The following is a 14,397-nucleotide window of genomic DNA, read 5'->3' as shown; positions in this document are numbered from 1 at the left end:
GCGAGGGGCTCCTGGGAAGGGACGGCAGAGGGGTCGAGGGCTCAGCGGAGGTGTAGACAGGCCGCCTTCCAGGCGGCGGTGTGGACGGGCCAGGCGTGGCAAGCTGTTCTGGAAAGCTCCCGAGGGCTGCCCCCACAAAGCAAGTCTGGGAGCCCTTGAAGCTCTCGCTGGGGCTCGGGTGGGGCAGAGGGGCCTGGGGCCCGAGCTGCCCTCTCCAGCTGGGGCAGCGCTCTGTGGTCTGCCCCGAGCAGAGAGCACGGCTGGGATGGTTCCTGTGGGGTTGAGCCTTCTCTCCAAGATGCACGTCCTTTCTCCAAAGCATGTGCGGCATTCTTACGGGCCTTCCTTATCCACAAGCCACCAAAGCTGGGGAGCGACTAGCCAGACAAGGGGAATGAGGCAGCGGGCTGCGCCCAGGCGGGAATTCCCCTTGGGCTGCTTGCATGACAAGCACCTGGGCCAGCTTCCATGCAGGGGTGCGGCATCTGGCCCAGCAGCTCTGTCGTCCACATCACACAGGGGCCACATCGGCCCTGCCACTCTGCGGAGCTGCTGTCCTGCACATGGTGTCGCAGAGTTGCTGCGGTCTTCCCGGGGCCGGCCCTGCTCTGCTGATGGTGGCACAGAGCCCTGCCCTCCTCTGGACCCACACAGCTCGGTGAATGGCTTCCCTTGTTGGCGGAGGCAGGACTCTGTTCCTGGGGCAGTTTTCCCAGCCGTATCTGGGCGTGGCTTCATGCCAGTCTATTGGGCGATGACAGAGCCACGGGGCCCGACCTGGAAGGCCCCCCACCATGTGGCCTCCAGGCTGGACCCTCCCTAGCACATCTGTCTTCCCGTGGCCACTCTCCACCCTTGCGCCTACATGACTCCTCGAAGGTCAGGGCCATCCCAGCCCCTCACTGTCCCTGGCAGTTGCCACGTCTCCCAGCCAGCACTCAGCAAGTGTTGGCTGAGATCCCTGATCTGCCACTGGCCTTGGGGCCAGGCACTTGGCTCTTGGTGCAGTGCTGAGTCAAGGGGAATCTGAGACAGGAGATGGGGACCCCAGAGGCCCAACCCACCCAAAGTCACATCATTCCCTACTTCCTGCTTCCCCCATTTGCTGCATTTCCCCAAGGCTCCTGTCTTGCCGGGGAGTTCCTGTGGCCCAGTTGATGGGGCTGGAGGGCTCACCAGGCAGCAGAGCGGCCCCAAATTTACCCAGGACTATGTGAGTGAAGGTTCATTGGGGTTGCCACTGCCAGAGGCAACATTTGAGTTAGCTCACGTTTCTTCCCAAAGTCGGGAGACTCTGTGCTCAGGCATGTATGGAAATGCCCGAGGGGACGGCCTTGACCTGCGGGACCAACAGAACCTCTCAGAGACGTGGGAGATGGGGTCCTCGTGACACAGCTCTGGCCTGGGGTCCGAGGACCCAGCAGGGGGCCTAGCGAGAACTGTGACAAGGTCAAGTCCCGTGAAGTGGACAGGAAGTGCCATGGGTACCCAGGCACTGTCGAGCCTGGCCTTCGGGGACGTTCGGTCCTGTACAGAGAAGGGGCGGGTGGTGGGGAGTGGCCAGGGCCAGCGCAGCATCTGTGAAGGCCTCCCTGAGACGCAGGGATGGATCCTGCACTCGGACTAACCGAATCGCACTCAGGCCGGTGGTCATGGAAGGCCGCACCGATGACGACGACGTGTGCGGAGCGCTCTCGGGGCAGGAACACATATGCTGAGGACAGCAGGGTGTCGGGGCGCTGCAGGACCCGCGGCAGGGATCTGGGCAACGTGTGCATACGGACTTACCCCAGACAGAAGGAACGGCACAAAGGCCCTGGGGCAGGTGGCTCCTGGCACGTCCAAGGCCTGTTGTGGGGGGATGGAAGCAGCCTGAAGCTAATGGGGCATTTCTCAGAGGAATATACTTTAAAGGGTGTGTGTGTGCGCGTGTGTTGTGTGCATGTGCGTGTGTGTGTGCGCGTGGGCGTGTTGCAAGGCAAAGAAGGGAAGTGTGGCTGGGGGGCCGAGGCGGGAGCCGGTCAGTCCCTTGGGCCTTACCATGCGGCACCTGCTGGCTGTGAACATTCCATATACCAGGAGGGTAGTGGAGGTGGGTGGGGGCGCAACCTGCCTTGGGCCCTGAGAGACCATGTTCAGCACGTGTAGGTGCGCCCCATGAGAGGGCAGTCCGGGTCAGCGTACAGGCCGCCTGGCAAGGAGCAAGAAGGAGGCTTCCCCCCGGAAGAGGGACCCTGCACCCCTGGGCATTCCTCGAGGACTCACCACGATTGACTGTTGACGGGGGCCTCTGTGATTAGGAGAGAAAGTGGGGTGCAGGTCTCTGGGGTCCTTTTGAGCTGAAAAGGGAGTGGGAGTGATATTACCCGAGCAGCTTCATCTCCCGGCTGCCCTGGGAGAAGGCATCCTTTAGCTCTGGGCTAACAACCTGGGGGGGGGTTGGTGGCCCAGGGGAGCTGCAGGTGCATGCCAGGCCTCTAACCCCCAGGCTGTGCCTTCCCTGTGGAGCAGAGCCCGCCAGGCTCCCGGGCCCCGCCCCCATCCCCACAGGCCCCGCCCTTGGCCCCGCCCACTCCCCCAGCTGCCTGGTGAAGGCCTGTCTCCCAGGCACCTGTCCTGCCCCTGCTTCCCATACCTGCAGCCTCAGAGTCACCTCTCTTCTTCAGGAGTGCTTCAGGAGTGCTTCCTGAGCCACCGGTAGGATTGGGCCTGGGGAGGGGCTGGTGTGGGGCCCTGGGGTTGTAGGTTCTGGGGGGTGTAGGGTCTGGCAGTGTCAGTCCTGGGGGTGTGAGTCTTGGAGGCTGTAGGTCCTGGGGGGCTATAGGACGTGGGCCAGTGGGGGTCCTGGGGCTGTGGGGCTGCGGTGTGGGGCTGGGCGACTGGAGTTGTGGGGCTGGGCACCAGGACTTCGGTATTAGGGAAGTCGGGTTCTCGGTGGCCCTGCTCTCCAGCAGGCGAATTTGCTAAATGTGCTGTCTCACTTCTGTAGTCGGGGTCTGCGACAGGTTGTTCTAGGAAGAGCACGGCAGATCCTGTGGTCTCTGTCACACAGAGGTGGCACGAGTGAGCTCGGTCGATAAGAACGTCCTTTCTGCCCCTCTTCCGCTGCTCCCTGCATCCCCAGCTAGGCTGTCCTGGTGTCCCCGGGAGCTTGGTGTGGGACTGGCTGGGGCTGGGCGCTGGACCCCCACACCGACTCGTCGTCAAGTGACTAGGGCCAGCACGCATTCTCCCAGGAGGGTCTCCGCAGCTGTCCCGTGGCGCAGAATGTTCCCAGGCCTAGCTTGTCACTTTCAGGTCGTTTCTTTCTGGAAATCTCGGAGATGTGCCAGGATTAAGAGAGGCATTCCTGAGAATCTCTGGACTCAGATGGCAGTGCTCTCGAGCACGTTTCCCTCTGCCGATCATCAGGACTAGGGAAGAGGGAAACCTAGCCCCCACCGTGGGTGCCCCAATAGAATCTGCTTCCAGAATCAGGGCATGAGGCCGGGCACGGGGCCAGTTGGCTCCCTTACTGTTGACTGTCCCTATGTTCCCCCAAAACGGCCCCATGCACCTGTGGGCGTGCTGCTGTGGGCCGCCTTCCCTCCTGCTCCCAGTCCTGCAGAATCCACCAACCAGCCTGGAAATACAAATGCTCCCTTCCAGAAAAACATCCTTTAAAGTCTGAATTCCTAAAGACAATCACAGTGCCCGCTGGGCAGGAGCGGGGTGCCCACAAAGGGCGGCTAATACGGAATTTCATCTCTGAATCCTCCCTTCCTTTGTTTTAGTAACAGAACTCTTCAAAGCCCGCGTGTGGGAGACGGGAATTCTTTCCACTTGGGCAAAGGAGAGCACACCCTCCTGCACGCCGTCCTCTGCTGGTTCCTCCTTTGATGGCCTCCGCGCAGGGCTGCAGCGACAGCCATATGACTGGGAAGAGCTTTCAGTCCCACCCACGGCCTCTGGGGAGGGACAAGGGGCTGGCATTGGATCAGTCATGAATAGCCAGGGGTTTATCAACATGCCCACGTAATGAAGCCTCCATAAACCCCCAGAAAGACGGGGTTTGGAGAGCTCCAGGGCATCGAGCCAGAATGCTGCCACCATGCCCATGGGACCTCGCCCCGGTATCTCTTCATCTGGCCGTTGACGCCCGTTCTGTAACGTCCTCTGTAATAAACCGGCAATCCGGCCAGTAGACCGGTTCCCTGAGTTCTGTGAGCCGCTCGAGGGGAGCAGAACAGAAGGGAACCCCAGGAGGGCATCGTGGAGACCCACGATTGGTAGCCCTTGGCTCTCCTGCGGCTTGAGTGTGGCGGGAGGCGGTGGGACAGAGCGTCCCACCTGTGGGATAGGTCTCGGTGTCCGGGAGACTGTGTCAGAGCTGGGTTCACCTGTGTGACGCCCACCATGTTCTTAGGCCTCCCAGCGAGTGTCCTGCTCAGCCGCTCCGAGTGTCTCCTGGATCTGGGGAAGGAGCCACGGGCGCCGGCTCGTGGGGAAGAGAAGTGGCTCCTTCTGGATGCTGATGGTAGCTGCTGGGTCATTCCGGGTTAGGTGTGGGGAAGATTAGTGTCCTTGCCACGGCAGGATGGGCCCTGGGAATGGCCCCTTGTAGCTGCCTTCGCCCTCAATCTCTGCAGACGTTAACAGCTCCGTAAGCTGGGGGAACTTCCATCCCAGCTGGATGACTACAGATCACTGAACTACGGCACCGTGGGGAGGGTCTCCCTGCCATGGCTGGGCCCCTTCAGCACGTACCTGATCGTCTTTCCAGGTTATCAAAACCAGCGCCCAGGGAGGTTCTGTTTCCTAACCCATAGGTGCCCCTGAAGTCAGGAGCGAGAGTTGCTTTCTCTGAGCTGCCATGGGCCATTCTCCATCTGTCATCACACACCTGGACAGGTACAGCAGATGGCCCCGTGTCCTCCCCCAGCCAGCCCCCTGGTCACTGCCCTCCTCAGGTGTGGGGGGCAGAGTTCATGTGCTAGAATCTCGCTGGATGCGAGAGAGGCCGCCTGGCCGACCAGCAGGTATCCCAAGGCATCTTTGCCCCCAGGATGTCTCTGCTGCACACCTTCCTCCCGGGAGGCACTGAGGAGTGTGGGGACATGTCTGGTCTGGGTCCCGACGGGCCTTGCAGCCCTCAGATGCTCTGGTCTCAGTCCTTGGGGAATTTGGGCTCTGGCTTATGACACCCGGCTCCTGCAGGAGATCCCCAGCTTGGAAACCGCGCACTTTAAAAGGACCCAGCTTGCAGCGGGGGAGAGGGGGAGAGCTTCGGAACAAGACGTTGGTATCTCAGTGCCCATGAATGTGACCTTGTTTGAAAATAGGTCTTAGCAGAGGTGATCAGGATACGGCGAGGGCATCAGGTGGGCCCTAGTCCAATAGGACGTGAGTCCTTATAAGAAAAGACACAAGGAAGGCGGCTTCTGGGAACGGAGGCAGAGCAGGGAGCAATGTATCTGGAAACCTGGGAGGGCCAGAGGCTGACGGCTGCTGTCAGAAGCCAGAAGACGCAGGGATGGATTCTACCCCGAATCGTGCAGGGAGCGGGGTGCTGCTTGAAGCCCTGGTCTCCGTCTTCCGGCCTCCAGAACTAGGAGATGGGAAACTTGTGTTGCGGCCCCTGAATTGTGGTGCTTTGTGAAGTCCGCCCCCCGAACCGAGACTCCGTGCTGTGCTGGCGTTCATGCTCAGGCTGGGGGTGTCTGGGACTCATGGTCACCTCATCAGTGACTCTGTTCCTGACTTCAGAGTTACAGGGATACAGGTAAGCACCCCTGGCCCAGCACTGCCGCTGGCCTCCCGCACCACCCAGCCAGCGAACCGTTCATCATACCCATCCTGCAAAGGGAGGAACCGAGGCTCAGAGAGCACTCACTTCCAGGCTCATAGCATAGCCGGACTGCACCGGGGAGGGGGATGAGCACCCGCCGACCGCAGCTTCTCTGATGGCATATCGAGGCTTGCAGACACCGTGCGCCATGGGCTTCCAGACTGGAAAGCCCGAGGGGCAGGGTGTTGGCATGAAAAGGCAGCTGTGGAGGAATGACCCTACTCGGAGTCCCATCTAACCACTTGGCTTCGTTTCTGGGGCAGCTGAGTGATCCTCACCGGGGTGGCTGGCGCCCTGGGGTTCCACGTGCTCCCCAGTCAAATGGGTCTAACGAGGAGTAGCTCCAGGAAGTGAGCGACGAACGACGGGAGGCCGCGGGAGCCCAGCGTCCAGACTCGGGCTTCCTGTTTGCTGCTTACCTCTGTCCTCGTATGTGGGACGATATACAGGCGACTGCTCGGCCGGGCCCCGCTGAGCGAGGACGGAACCTAGAAGCTGAGCAGGGACATCAACAGTGGGTTTCGAACTCGTGGGCAAAGCTTCCTTAGAACAAATGTGGAAACACAGCAGAGTGTTCTTGGGCAGATCTTGGGAATTAGAGTCACCAGGGGTGCAAAGTGGGCTCCATCGTGAAAGCCAGGCCACAAAGCCACGTCCCCAGGGTGCAACGGGCCTTCCAGCAACCTCATTTTCTCTGGAAGCTGCACAGTAGCCACATCCCAAGTTACGCATGGAGAGACCGCGTGCCGCCTCCTTTTCTGGCGGGCTGAGCCTCCTGCTGCCCCCAGCAGACTCCCGGGGAGGCATCCGTCTGTTTACACCCGCTCAGGGGGCGGGATCTCCCTGTTTCGTCCCTGGCCCGATGGGACTGTTTCCTCCATCACCAGCAGAAGACAAGTACGGGGAGGGTGCTGCGGTCATGCTTCCCCTGGAGAAGGCAGCATGTTGAAAACACACAGCTTGTAACGGGCTTTCCAGGAAAGCAGAACCCACGGGAGATGTGTTGCTGTAAGGACATGAGGACATTTATCCTGGCAGCGGACTCGTGTACTTATGGAGGCTGAGAAGCTCCGTGGGATATGCGGGGGGGCCGGTTGTGTCATTCAGTCTGGGACAGGAGGACGGAGAACCCGACAGGATGGACATCGCGGCTTCCGATGAGAGAGCGAATTTGCTGTCCTCCTGCCTGGGTGCTGTTGACTGAGTGCCTCCTGTCCCCATCGGTGAGGGAGGAGATCTTCATTAGGTTTCTGAACCAAATGCTCCACTCTTCTGAAAACGCACTCCCACAGACACACTAGCAAACCGGGCGTCCCTTAGGCCAGCCGAGTTGATGCCAAATTAACCATCATCAGGTTTGTCGTCAGACATCCTGAGCAAGGGTCCTCTCGGGTCAGCCCTGTGTGGAGAAACCCTGGCTTCCCCCAGCACCGATCCACGGTGAATACCTTCCTGTTGTTCTGGGCCCCATCGCCTCCAGTCCCGACTCCTGTAGCTTTGGGGCTGCCATCATGCCAGCCATTGCCTCCTGGAAGTCTTGCTTTCCCAGTTTTGTTCTCTCAAGTGTAGGGCTCTCCTTTCCCAGGGAACCTGCTTTCCAAGCAGCTCTGCCGCCAGCAGCTGGAGGCTTTTTTTAGGGATGAGCCGACAGCTCGGCATTTGTACTGAATGTTCTGAGTTGGCCTGGCCTCTGCCGTGTGCGCTGGAGGGAACCACACAGCGGGAAGTGGAATGGCTTCTCGGCCCTGCTGCTCACTTTGCTGACATTCCTTTCGGCTGCCTGCCGTGCTTTCCCTCAAGCTGCATTCAGAGAGCAGCTGCTGGGTTGGGTGTGCCTCTCCTTCCTCCCCGCTGACCTGCCTGGGTTTCCTTTCCCGCACCCCATCCTGACTGCACCAGAGGCCCTTCCCCTCCCGGCCCGGATCGAGGCTGCAAGAGCCCCAGACTGAGCTGGGAGCAAGGCTGGCAGGCCCAGGAGATGCTCGGGCTCCGTGCTCAGGATCTGGGGATCCAGGAGGAGGAAGATGCTCTCCAGTGGACACTCCTCGCATCTAAGTGCTCCCTGGTTGGCTTGGGCTGGCAGGCAGCCCCCGGGGCCCCCACCTTGTAATCACTGCAGTCTGTGGGTAATGAGGAACACAAGACTTTCACTTCCCCAGGCTCAAGGCCGAGGGGGACAGCGGGAAAATCAGAGCCAACAGGCGCCCTGGGGGAGGGGCAGAGTTCCTTCTGAGGGCCAGGGCTCTGGGCCCCTGCCCCGCTGCAAAGTTGCCCTCCCTCCTCCCCGTGCTCTCTGTACCTCTCCAAAATGGAGATCCTCATGCTGCCCCCGCCCAGGGGAAGGATGCAGGAGAAGGCGGAAGTGCTAGGGTGGGCTGCCCCCAGGCCCACCCAGCTTAGTGCCCAGACTTCTTCCCTGGGGGCCCTTGTGGGCTGTCACCACCCTGGACTCCTGGGGAGGGTCCTGGGAATGATAGCCCTTGAATGGTCCTGGGGGGTGCGACCTCTCCTGTCCCTTCTGTTTGGTCACCTCCTGGACCCTGCTTGGCCTGCCGCCAACGGGGAGAAAGGGGTTTTGGGGCCGCCAGCAGCCTGCTCTCTGCAGCAGTGAGGGGATGCAGTGACGGTCACCACGGGCAAGCCTGTCCTGGCCAGCTCCTACCAGCACCCTCCAGGGCGGGGCTGCAGCCCACGGGTCCGGGCCGTCCCCCACACTGCTCCCGGTCCGCCTGTCCTGCCGTCTGCCCCGCCCCCAGGGACAGCACAAGGCTGCCTCCTGTCAGGTCACAGGCTGCTGTTGGACCACCCTGGGGAAGGACCGAATGGGTCAGGGGCTGTCAGTGAGTCTGTCCAGGGTCTCCCGGTTCCACGTTCACTGGTCAGGACCAGCAACATCCCACCCAAGCTGTGTGCCCAGCAGAGCCTCCCGGGAGTGTGGGGCACAGTCAGCCGTCTGCCCACCTTCACCACCATCATGACAGGTGCCCCCCTGTGCTGCCGCTGCCTGGTGCCCGGCACGGCTGTCCGCCCGCTGGCCCTATCCAGTCCAGCAGAGTGGGAGCTGGAGAGAGAGTGCGAGTGGGCTGTGGGCAGTCACCATCCGTCTTCTGATACCCCGAGAGGCTCCACAGGATACTTCCGGCCTGGAGCAGGCCCCACGTTCCGAGTCCTGAGGGGTCCTGCACACAGTCCCTGGAGGCCTGTGGTTGGAGACCTACTCCCGGCAAGGTTTCTCCCTCTCCACTCCTGGCAGTCCGAGCAGGGGCAGGCCCGGGGTCTGAGAGGGCCAAGGTCAGGTACCTGTGTCACACAGCAGAAAGGCCTGGGACTGCCGGCCACTGAGGTTCATACTTGCCTTCGAGCTGCCATCATCTCATAGCCCGGGCAGAAAAGTCTCCCAGGCCAATCTTTTGTCTCCCTCTAAAGACACCCAGCATCTGGCCCCGGCATGGACGTGGCTGGAGGCTGACAGAGGGTGTGTGCTGGGTCCTGGGAGAGGAGAAGTGGCGAGCTCACCTCACTCCTTGTCCCTTGGCCCTGATAGCTTCGTTAGGCTAACCCCCTGCTTGTAGGGGGAGAGTGGGGGCCTTTCCTCCCCGGGGGAGAGCTTCTGGACCCTCACTGCCTCTGTCCCTATCCTGGTCCTGGCCATGTGAGCCCAGCCAGGTGATGTCCCCTCTCCAAGCAGCTGCTCTTATTTGGGGCTTAGATGAGCTCCGGGGGCAAGATCTGCCCACAAGACCCTGGGACAGACTATGTTTCCCAAATAGATCCTGCCGACACCCACCGCCCCTCACGAGCCCGTCTTCCGGGGCGACTGGTCTTCTTCCCTGTCCCCGTCGGCAGGGTCCCCGTCCCCTCCCCAGCAATGGTGTCACAGGGGCTATCCCCGGAGCACGGAGGCCACCGGACCCCTCTCTCTGGCTTTGCTTGCCCTGGGGCGAGGCAGCTGACAGGTGGCGAGGACGCCCCAGCCGCCAGCACTGACGTGCCCGTGGAGGGACCGCAGCCCCCGCTGTCCCCTAGCTGAGTCTCACAGGAACCTGAGCCAGAGCCGCCCAGGCGAGCCCAGGGGAGTGCCCAGTGATGCCTGTTGTTTTCAGCTACCGCATTCTGAGGTTTGTGGCTTAGACATCTCACGGGAACAGGTGCACGGCCGTGTGGAGCCCGGGACCGCGCTGCGGGATCTCAGCGGCCAGGCGGACGGAGGCTTCCTCGCGTCATGAATAAAATATCTGTTGCTTCCACTGACCCTTCGGGTACCGATTTCCACGGTTTGGGGAAGCGGCTCTTTTGTCTCTGGTGAAATGGAGGGCATGTCCCCTGGCACGTCCTTCTTGGGGGTCCCCAGGCCACCTCACCCAGGCTCCGTATACACAGGCACCCGGGCTCTCCTTTTTCCCTTTTCCAGCCGGAAAGCGCTGGAAATAACAAGAAAAGGGCTGGTGACCTGCACATTTGCCTGCGCATCTGGGAAACAAGTGGGCTGTAGGCTGACCACACATCACTGCGGGGCGCTGCCATTACTGAGGGACACAGCAGAGGAGGGAAGACCGCTCTCTGTAGAGGAAGGCTTATATATATATTCCTGCTTGAAACATTGCTCTCTTCTGCTTAAATGTGTTTGAAGAAATAAATTGTACTCACGGAGGAAAGTTGTCAGGAGAAGCTGAGTCCTTGGGTGGAAGGATGCCCTTGGACTTGGACGCTAGTGGGAGATCAGGAGCACCGGCCATGAGCGCCCCACTGGGCATGCAGGTCTTGTCAGGTCCTGCTCGGGGCGCCTTCCCACCTGGAGTGGCTGCTGTTTCCTGGTGGGGCATCTCAGCCACGGGGACGGGGACCTGTGCATGCTCCCCTTCCCCTCTCTCTCCGGGGGACTGGGTCCAGTTGCAGGTGGGCGCGGCCTCAGGACCTCGGTCTGGGCTCTAGCTCCCCTGCCTCTTTTTTCATGTTCTGCCGGCTGGACATGGAGGTCCTGGTGGTGACGGGCTTCTGGGTCCCCCGTGACCGTGGAGTGCACACCCTCCCACCTGCACTAGATGGGGGCAGGGGACACACCCATTCTGTGAAGCCACAGGCACCTATCACCGGGGGACTCTACAGGGGCATGGCCATATTTTCTTCATCTCTGTGCAGTGTAGTGAGTGGTGTTCGCGGAATGAGTGAGGAGAGAGGTGTGGCCTTCTCAGGGCAGCCTGTGACCCTGTTTCCCTTCCTCTGGTTCCACGAGATGCAGGAGGAGGAACGGGCCAGACGGGCAGGTGACACAGCTCTTGGCATTGCTAAGAGGGAAAGCTCTCTTGGGAGCCCCGCGCGGCTGGGACGGCGATCGGGGGTGCGTGTCCTGTGTGTGTGCGCCTTTCTCCAGAGCCGCTCCTCGCGGTGGCTGGGCCTGGCCGCCTGCCCTGAAGAGTTAGGCCCAGTTGTTCTCATCGTCGACCACAAGCGGTGGGAAGAGAGTAGCGAGTGCGGATGTGTGGTGCGATCCGAGCCCTTCAGATCACTGGCTTTCAGGAAACCTCCTTGTCTGGAACTGTGGACAAACGTCAAGGCAGCCAGGAAGGGATGCGGTCCAAACGGACTTGCATGTGAGGGTCAGACTTGCTGTCCGGAGGCGGGGCGAGCGTGCGGTCGGTCAGCTGCTGCTTGCGTGTCTACCCACTCACTGGGCGAGTTGGCTCGTTTGGAAGGAAGACAGACCGCTTACGTTTCCAACACCTTAAATGGTCTGGTCATGGATCTTCGTGTCAAGGGGGAGATTTTACTGTATTTTTTATTTTTGAAAGATTTTATTTATTTGTCTGAGAGAGAGAGAGAGAGAGATAGGGAGCTTAGGCTGGGAGGTTTGCCTCTGTAGTGGCTTGAAGCGAGGCTGGGGAGCGACAGCTTTGGCTGGTCCATCCCGACATCGCTGCCTCGCCCCTGCCTCCCACGGCTGGAAGAAAGCAGGTCTGTCTTCTAGAAAGACTCCACAGTCCACTCATCCGCACCAGCAGCAACGGCTCGGGGAGGAATTCGTCTCCCGCAGGAGGAGGGAGCAATACGATCATAAACTTGGAATTCGCCATCCCACACGTCAGAGGGCTCGGAAGGGAATTTGTGGGCCACACGAAATCTAATCTCCAGGCATCCGGCAGGAGCTGTAACTCGCTACGGCTGGGACTCCGTGGCCCCTTGCAGACCCAGGCATTCGTGGTATGGGATTTGTGCAATAAAAACCTTAAATCAGTCCCTCTGTGCACGGAAAAGATAGAAGGATACGCCCAGGGTCATCCTTGCAGGGAAGAAGGAGAAGACGAGGAGGAGGAGGAGGAGGAAGGGAAGGGGACACACACAAGTGTTTTGCTTCTATCTGTAGCAGATTTTAGCCCCGTTTTTTGAAGAGCCCCCTAGGGTTTTTGCGAACACCGGGTGTTTCTAGCCACTGATTCCAGTAGAAGCCGTATGTGAACACGGGTCCGTGCACACTGACCACAGTGCGTAGCCAGGCCTATAGCGAAGCAAAACTAAACTGCAAGTGGGGATGGTGTGGGTCCCCACGGCCCCATTTCAAGTGTCTCCTTTGGGGGCACCTGGGAGGCTCAGACAGTAAAATGTCTGCCTTTGGCTCAGGTCATGGTCTCGGATACCTGGGATCGAATCTGCACTGGGCTCCCTGCTCAGCAAGGTGTATGCTTCTCCTTCTCCCTCTGCTCCCTGCTTGTTTTCTCTCTGTCTCTCTCTCGGGACTCCCCGTGATGTGATGTGAGCACAGAAAGACGATTGCCACTTTGGCCCATGGGCACACGAGAGGCAGCAGGCCGGCCACCCAGAGCTGCCCTCTAGGGACAAGGACAGCACCCAGGTCAGCCATCTGTGTGAGCTCCCAGCTCTGTATCTACTTATTTAAAAAAATGAAAAATTTGCGTATTGATTTATTTTTAGAGCAGTTTTAGGTTTGTAGCAACATGGAGCAGAAGGAAGAGAGATAGCCCGCGTGCCCGCTCCCCTACCCGGGCACCGCCGCCCCCGCCGTCAGCACCCCGGCCCGAGGACAGCCCTGCACGGACGTGTTGTCACCACCCGAAGGCCAGAGCTTACCGCAGGATTTCCTCTAGGCGTTGGGCACGTTGCATTTCCGACAAACGTATGACGACGTACTCGTCATCACAGTGACAGCAGAGTGGTCTCAGCTCCCTAGAAACCCCTGCCCCACCGACCATCCCTCTCTCCCCAGTCCCAGCAGCCCCTGATCTCTCTCTCACTCTCTCCCTTTTTTAAAGATTTGTTTCTTCTAGAGAAAGAGAGTGTGAGCGTGACGGGGGAGAGAGGATCGGAAGTGGTCTCTACGCCCAGCACAGAGCCCGATGCAGGGCTCGAGCTCATGACCCTGGGGTCAGGACCTGAGCCGAAGCCAAGAGTCAGCAGCTCAACGGCCTGAGCCGGCCCCGGCGTCCCAGAGCTCTTGACCGTCTCCCTCGATCTCTCTTCTCCAGGACGTCACAGAGTCAGAACCACCGGGGAGACTTTCCGGACTGGCTTCTCTCTCCTGGTAATAGACCCTTGAGTCTCCTCTGTGTCTTTTTGCGGTCGGAGAGCTCATTCCGTTTCCGCGCGGAACCGCATTCTCCTGTCTGGGCGGACCGTCGTTGGCTCTTCTGTTCACCGGGGGAAGGACGTCCTGGTTGCTCCCAGGCCTTGGCAATGATGAAGAACGCGGCGGTCCACACCCGCGTGTGGGCTTCCGGGTGCACATCGGAGCTCAGCCCCTCTGGGTGAGCACCAGCAGCCTGACCTGTCGGGCCCCAGGGTAGAAGGACGTTTAATTTTGAAAATTGCCAGACGGTCGTCCACAGTGTGGTGGGCAGTCCTCACGCCTTCCCCGGTGCGACAACCCCTGCCAGCACTGGGGGTGAGTGTCGCAGATTATGGCCTTTCTAATGGGTGTGCAGTGTGATCCCATTGTGGTTTTACGGAATCTGCTTTTAGGGGATTCAGTGACATGGAGAGGAAGCCGGATTTTTTTTTTTAAGAGTTTATTTATTTATTTAAGAGACAGAGCATGAGCACAACAAGCAAGGGGAGCAGCAGAGGGAGAGGGAGAAGCAGACCCCCTGTGGAGCAGGGAGCCTGATGCAGGACTCGACCCCAGGACCCTGGGATCATGACCGGAGCTAAAGGCAGACGCTTCCCTGACAGAACCACCCGGGCGCCCAGGAAGGCTGTTTTTGTAAGACAGACGTGAGGAGGGCATCGGCAGACTGGGCTAGCTTGGAAGTGAGTGGAGCGGCCAGATCCCTGGCAGGGGGAGCGCTCCAGGGGCACCCAGAGCAGTGGGGACCTGCCAGCACGGCCGTGGGGCTGGGATGCAGGCCTGGCTGTCTGAGACTACAGGTCACCGGCCCCTCCTGGTCCCCACGGTGGTCCCCTGCCTTGCCCTTGGCCAGTATGAATGCCTATTTGGAGATGTTTGGGGAGTGGCTCGGTGGGAGGCGGGGTTTAGCGGCGCCCACTTCCTGCGTCCTGTGGGACGCAGAGCTGGAAGCTGCCCTTGAAGCAAACTCTCAACACCCCCGAAGCCGCTCTTT

At 60.3% G+C, this 14,397-nt stretch overlaps 1 pseudogene; it reads right to left on the bottom strand.

Annotated features, from left to right (window-relative positions):
- Window positions 1–1,082: 1,082 nt before the first annotated feature.
- On the bottom strand, window positions 1,083–2,067 carry LOC116873085 (annotated as a pseudogene).
- Between the last annotated feature and the right edge of the window lie 12,330 nt (window positions 2,068–14,397).

Source organism: Lontra canadensis, unplaced genomic scaffold (assembly GCF_010015895.1).
Source record: "Lontra canadensis isolate GAN:19392208 unplaced genomic scaffold, GSC_riverotter_1.0 scaffold31, whole genome shotgun sequence".
Classification (NCBI taxonomy): domain Eukaryota; kingdom Metazoa; phylum Chordata; class Mammalia; order Carnivora; family Mustelidae; genus Lontra; species Lontra canadensis.
This window is presented reverse-complemented; position numbering and strand designations above follow the sequence as displayed.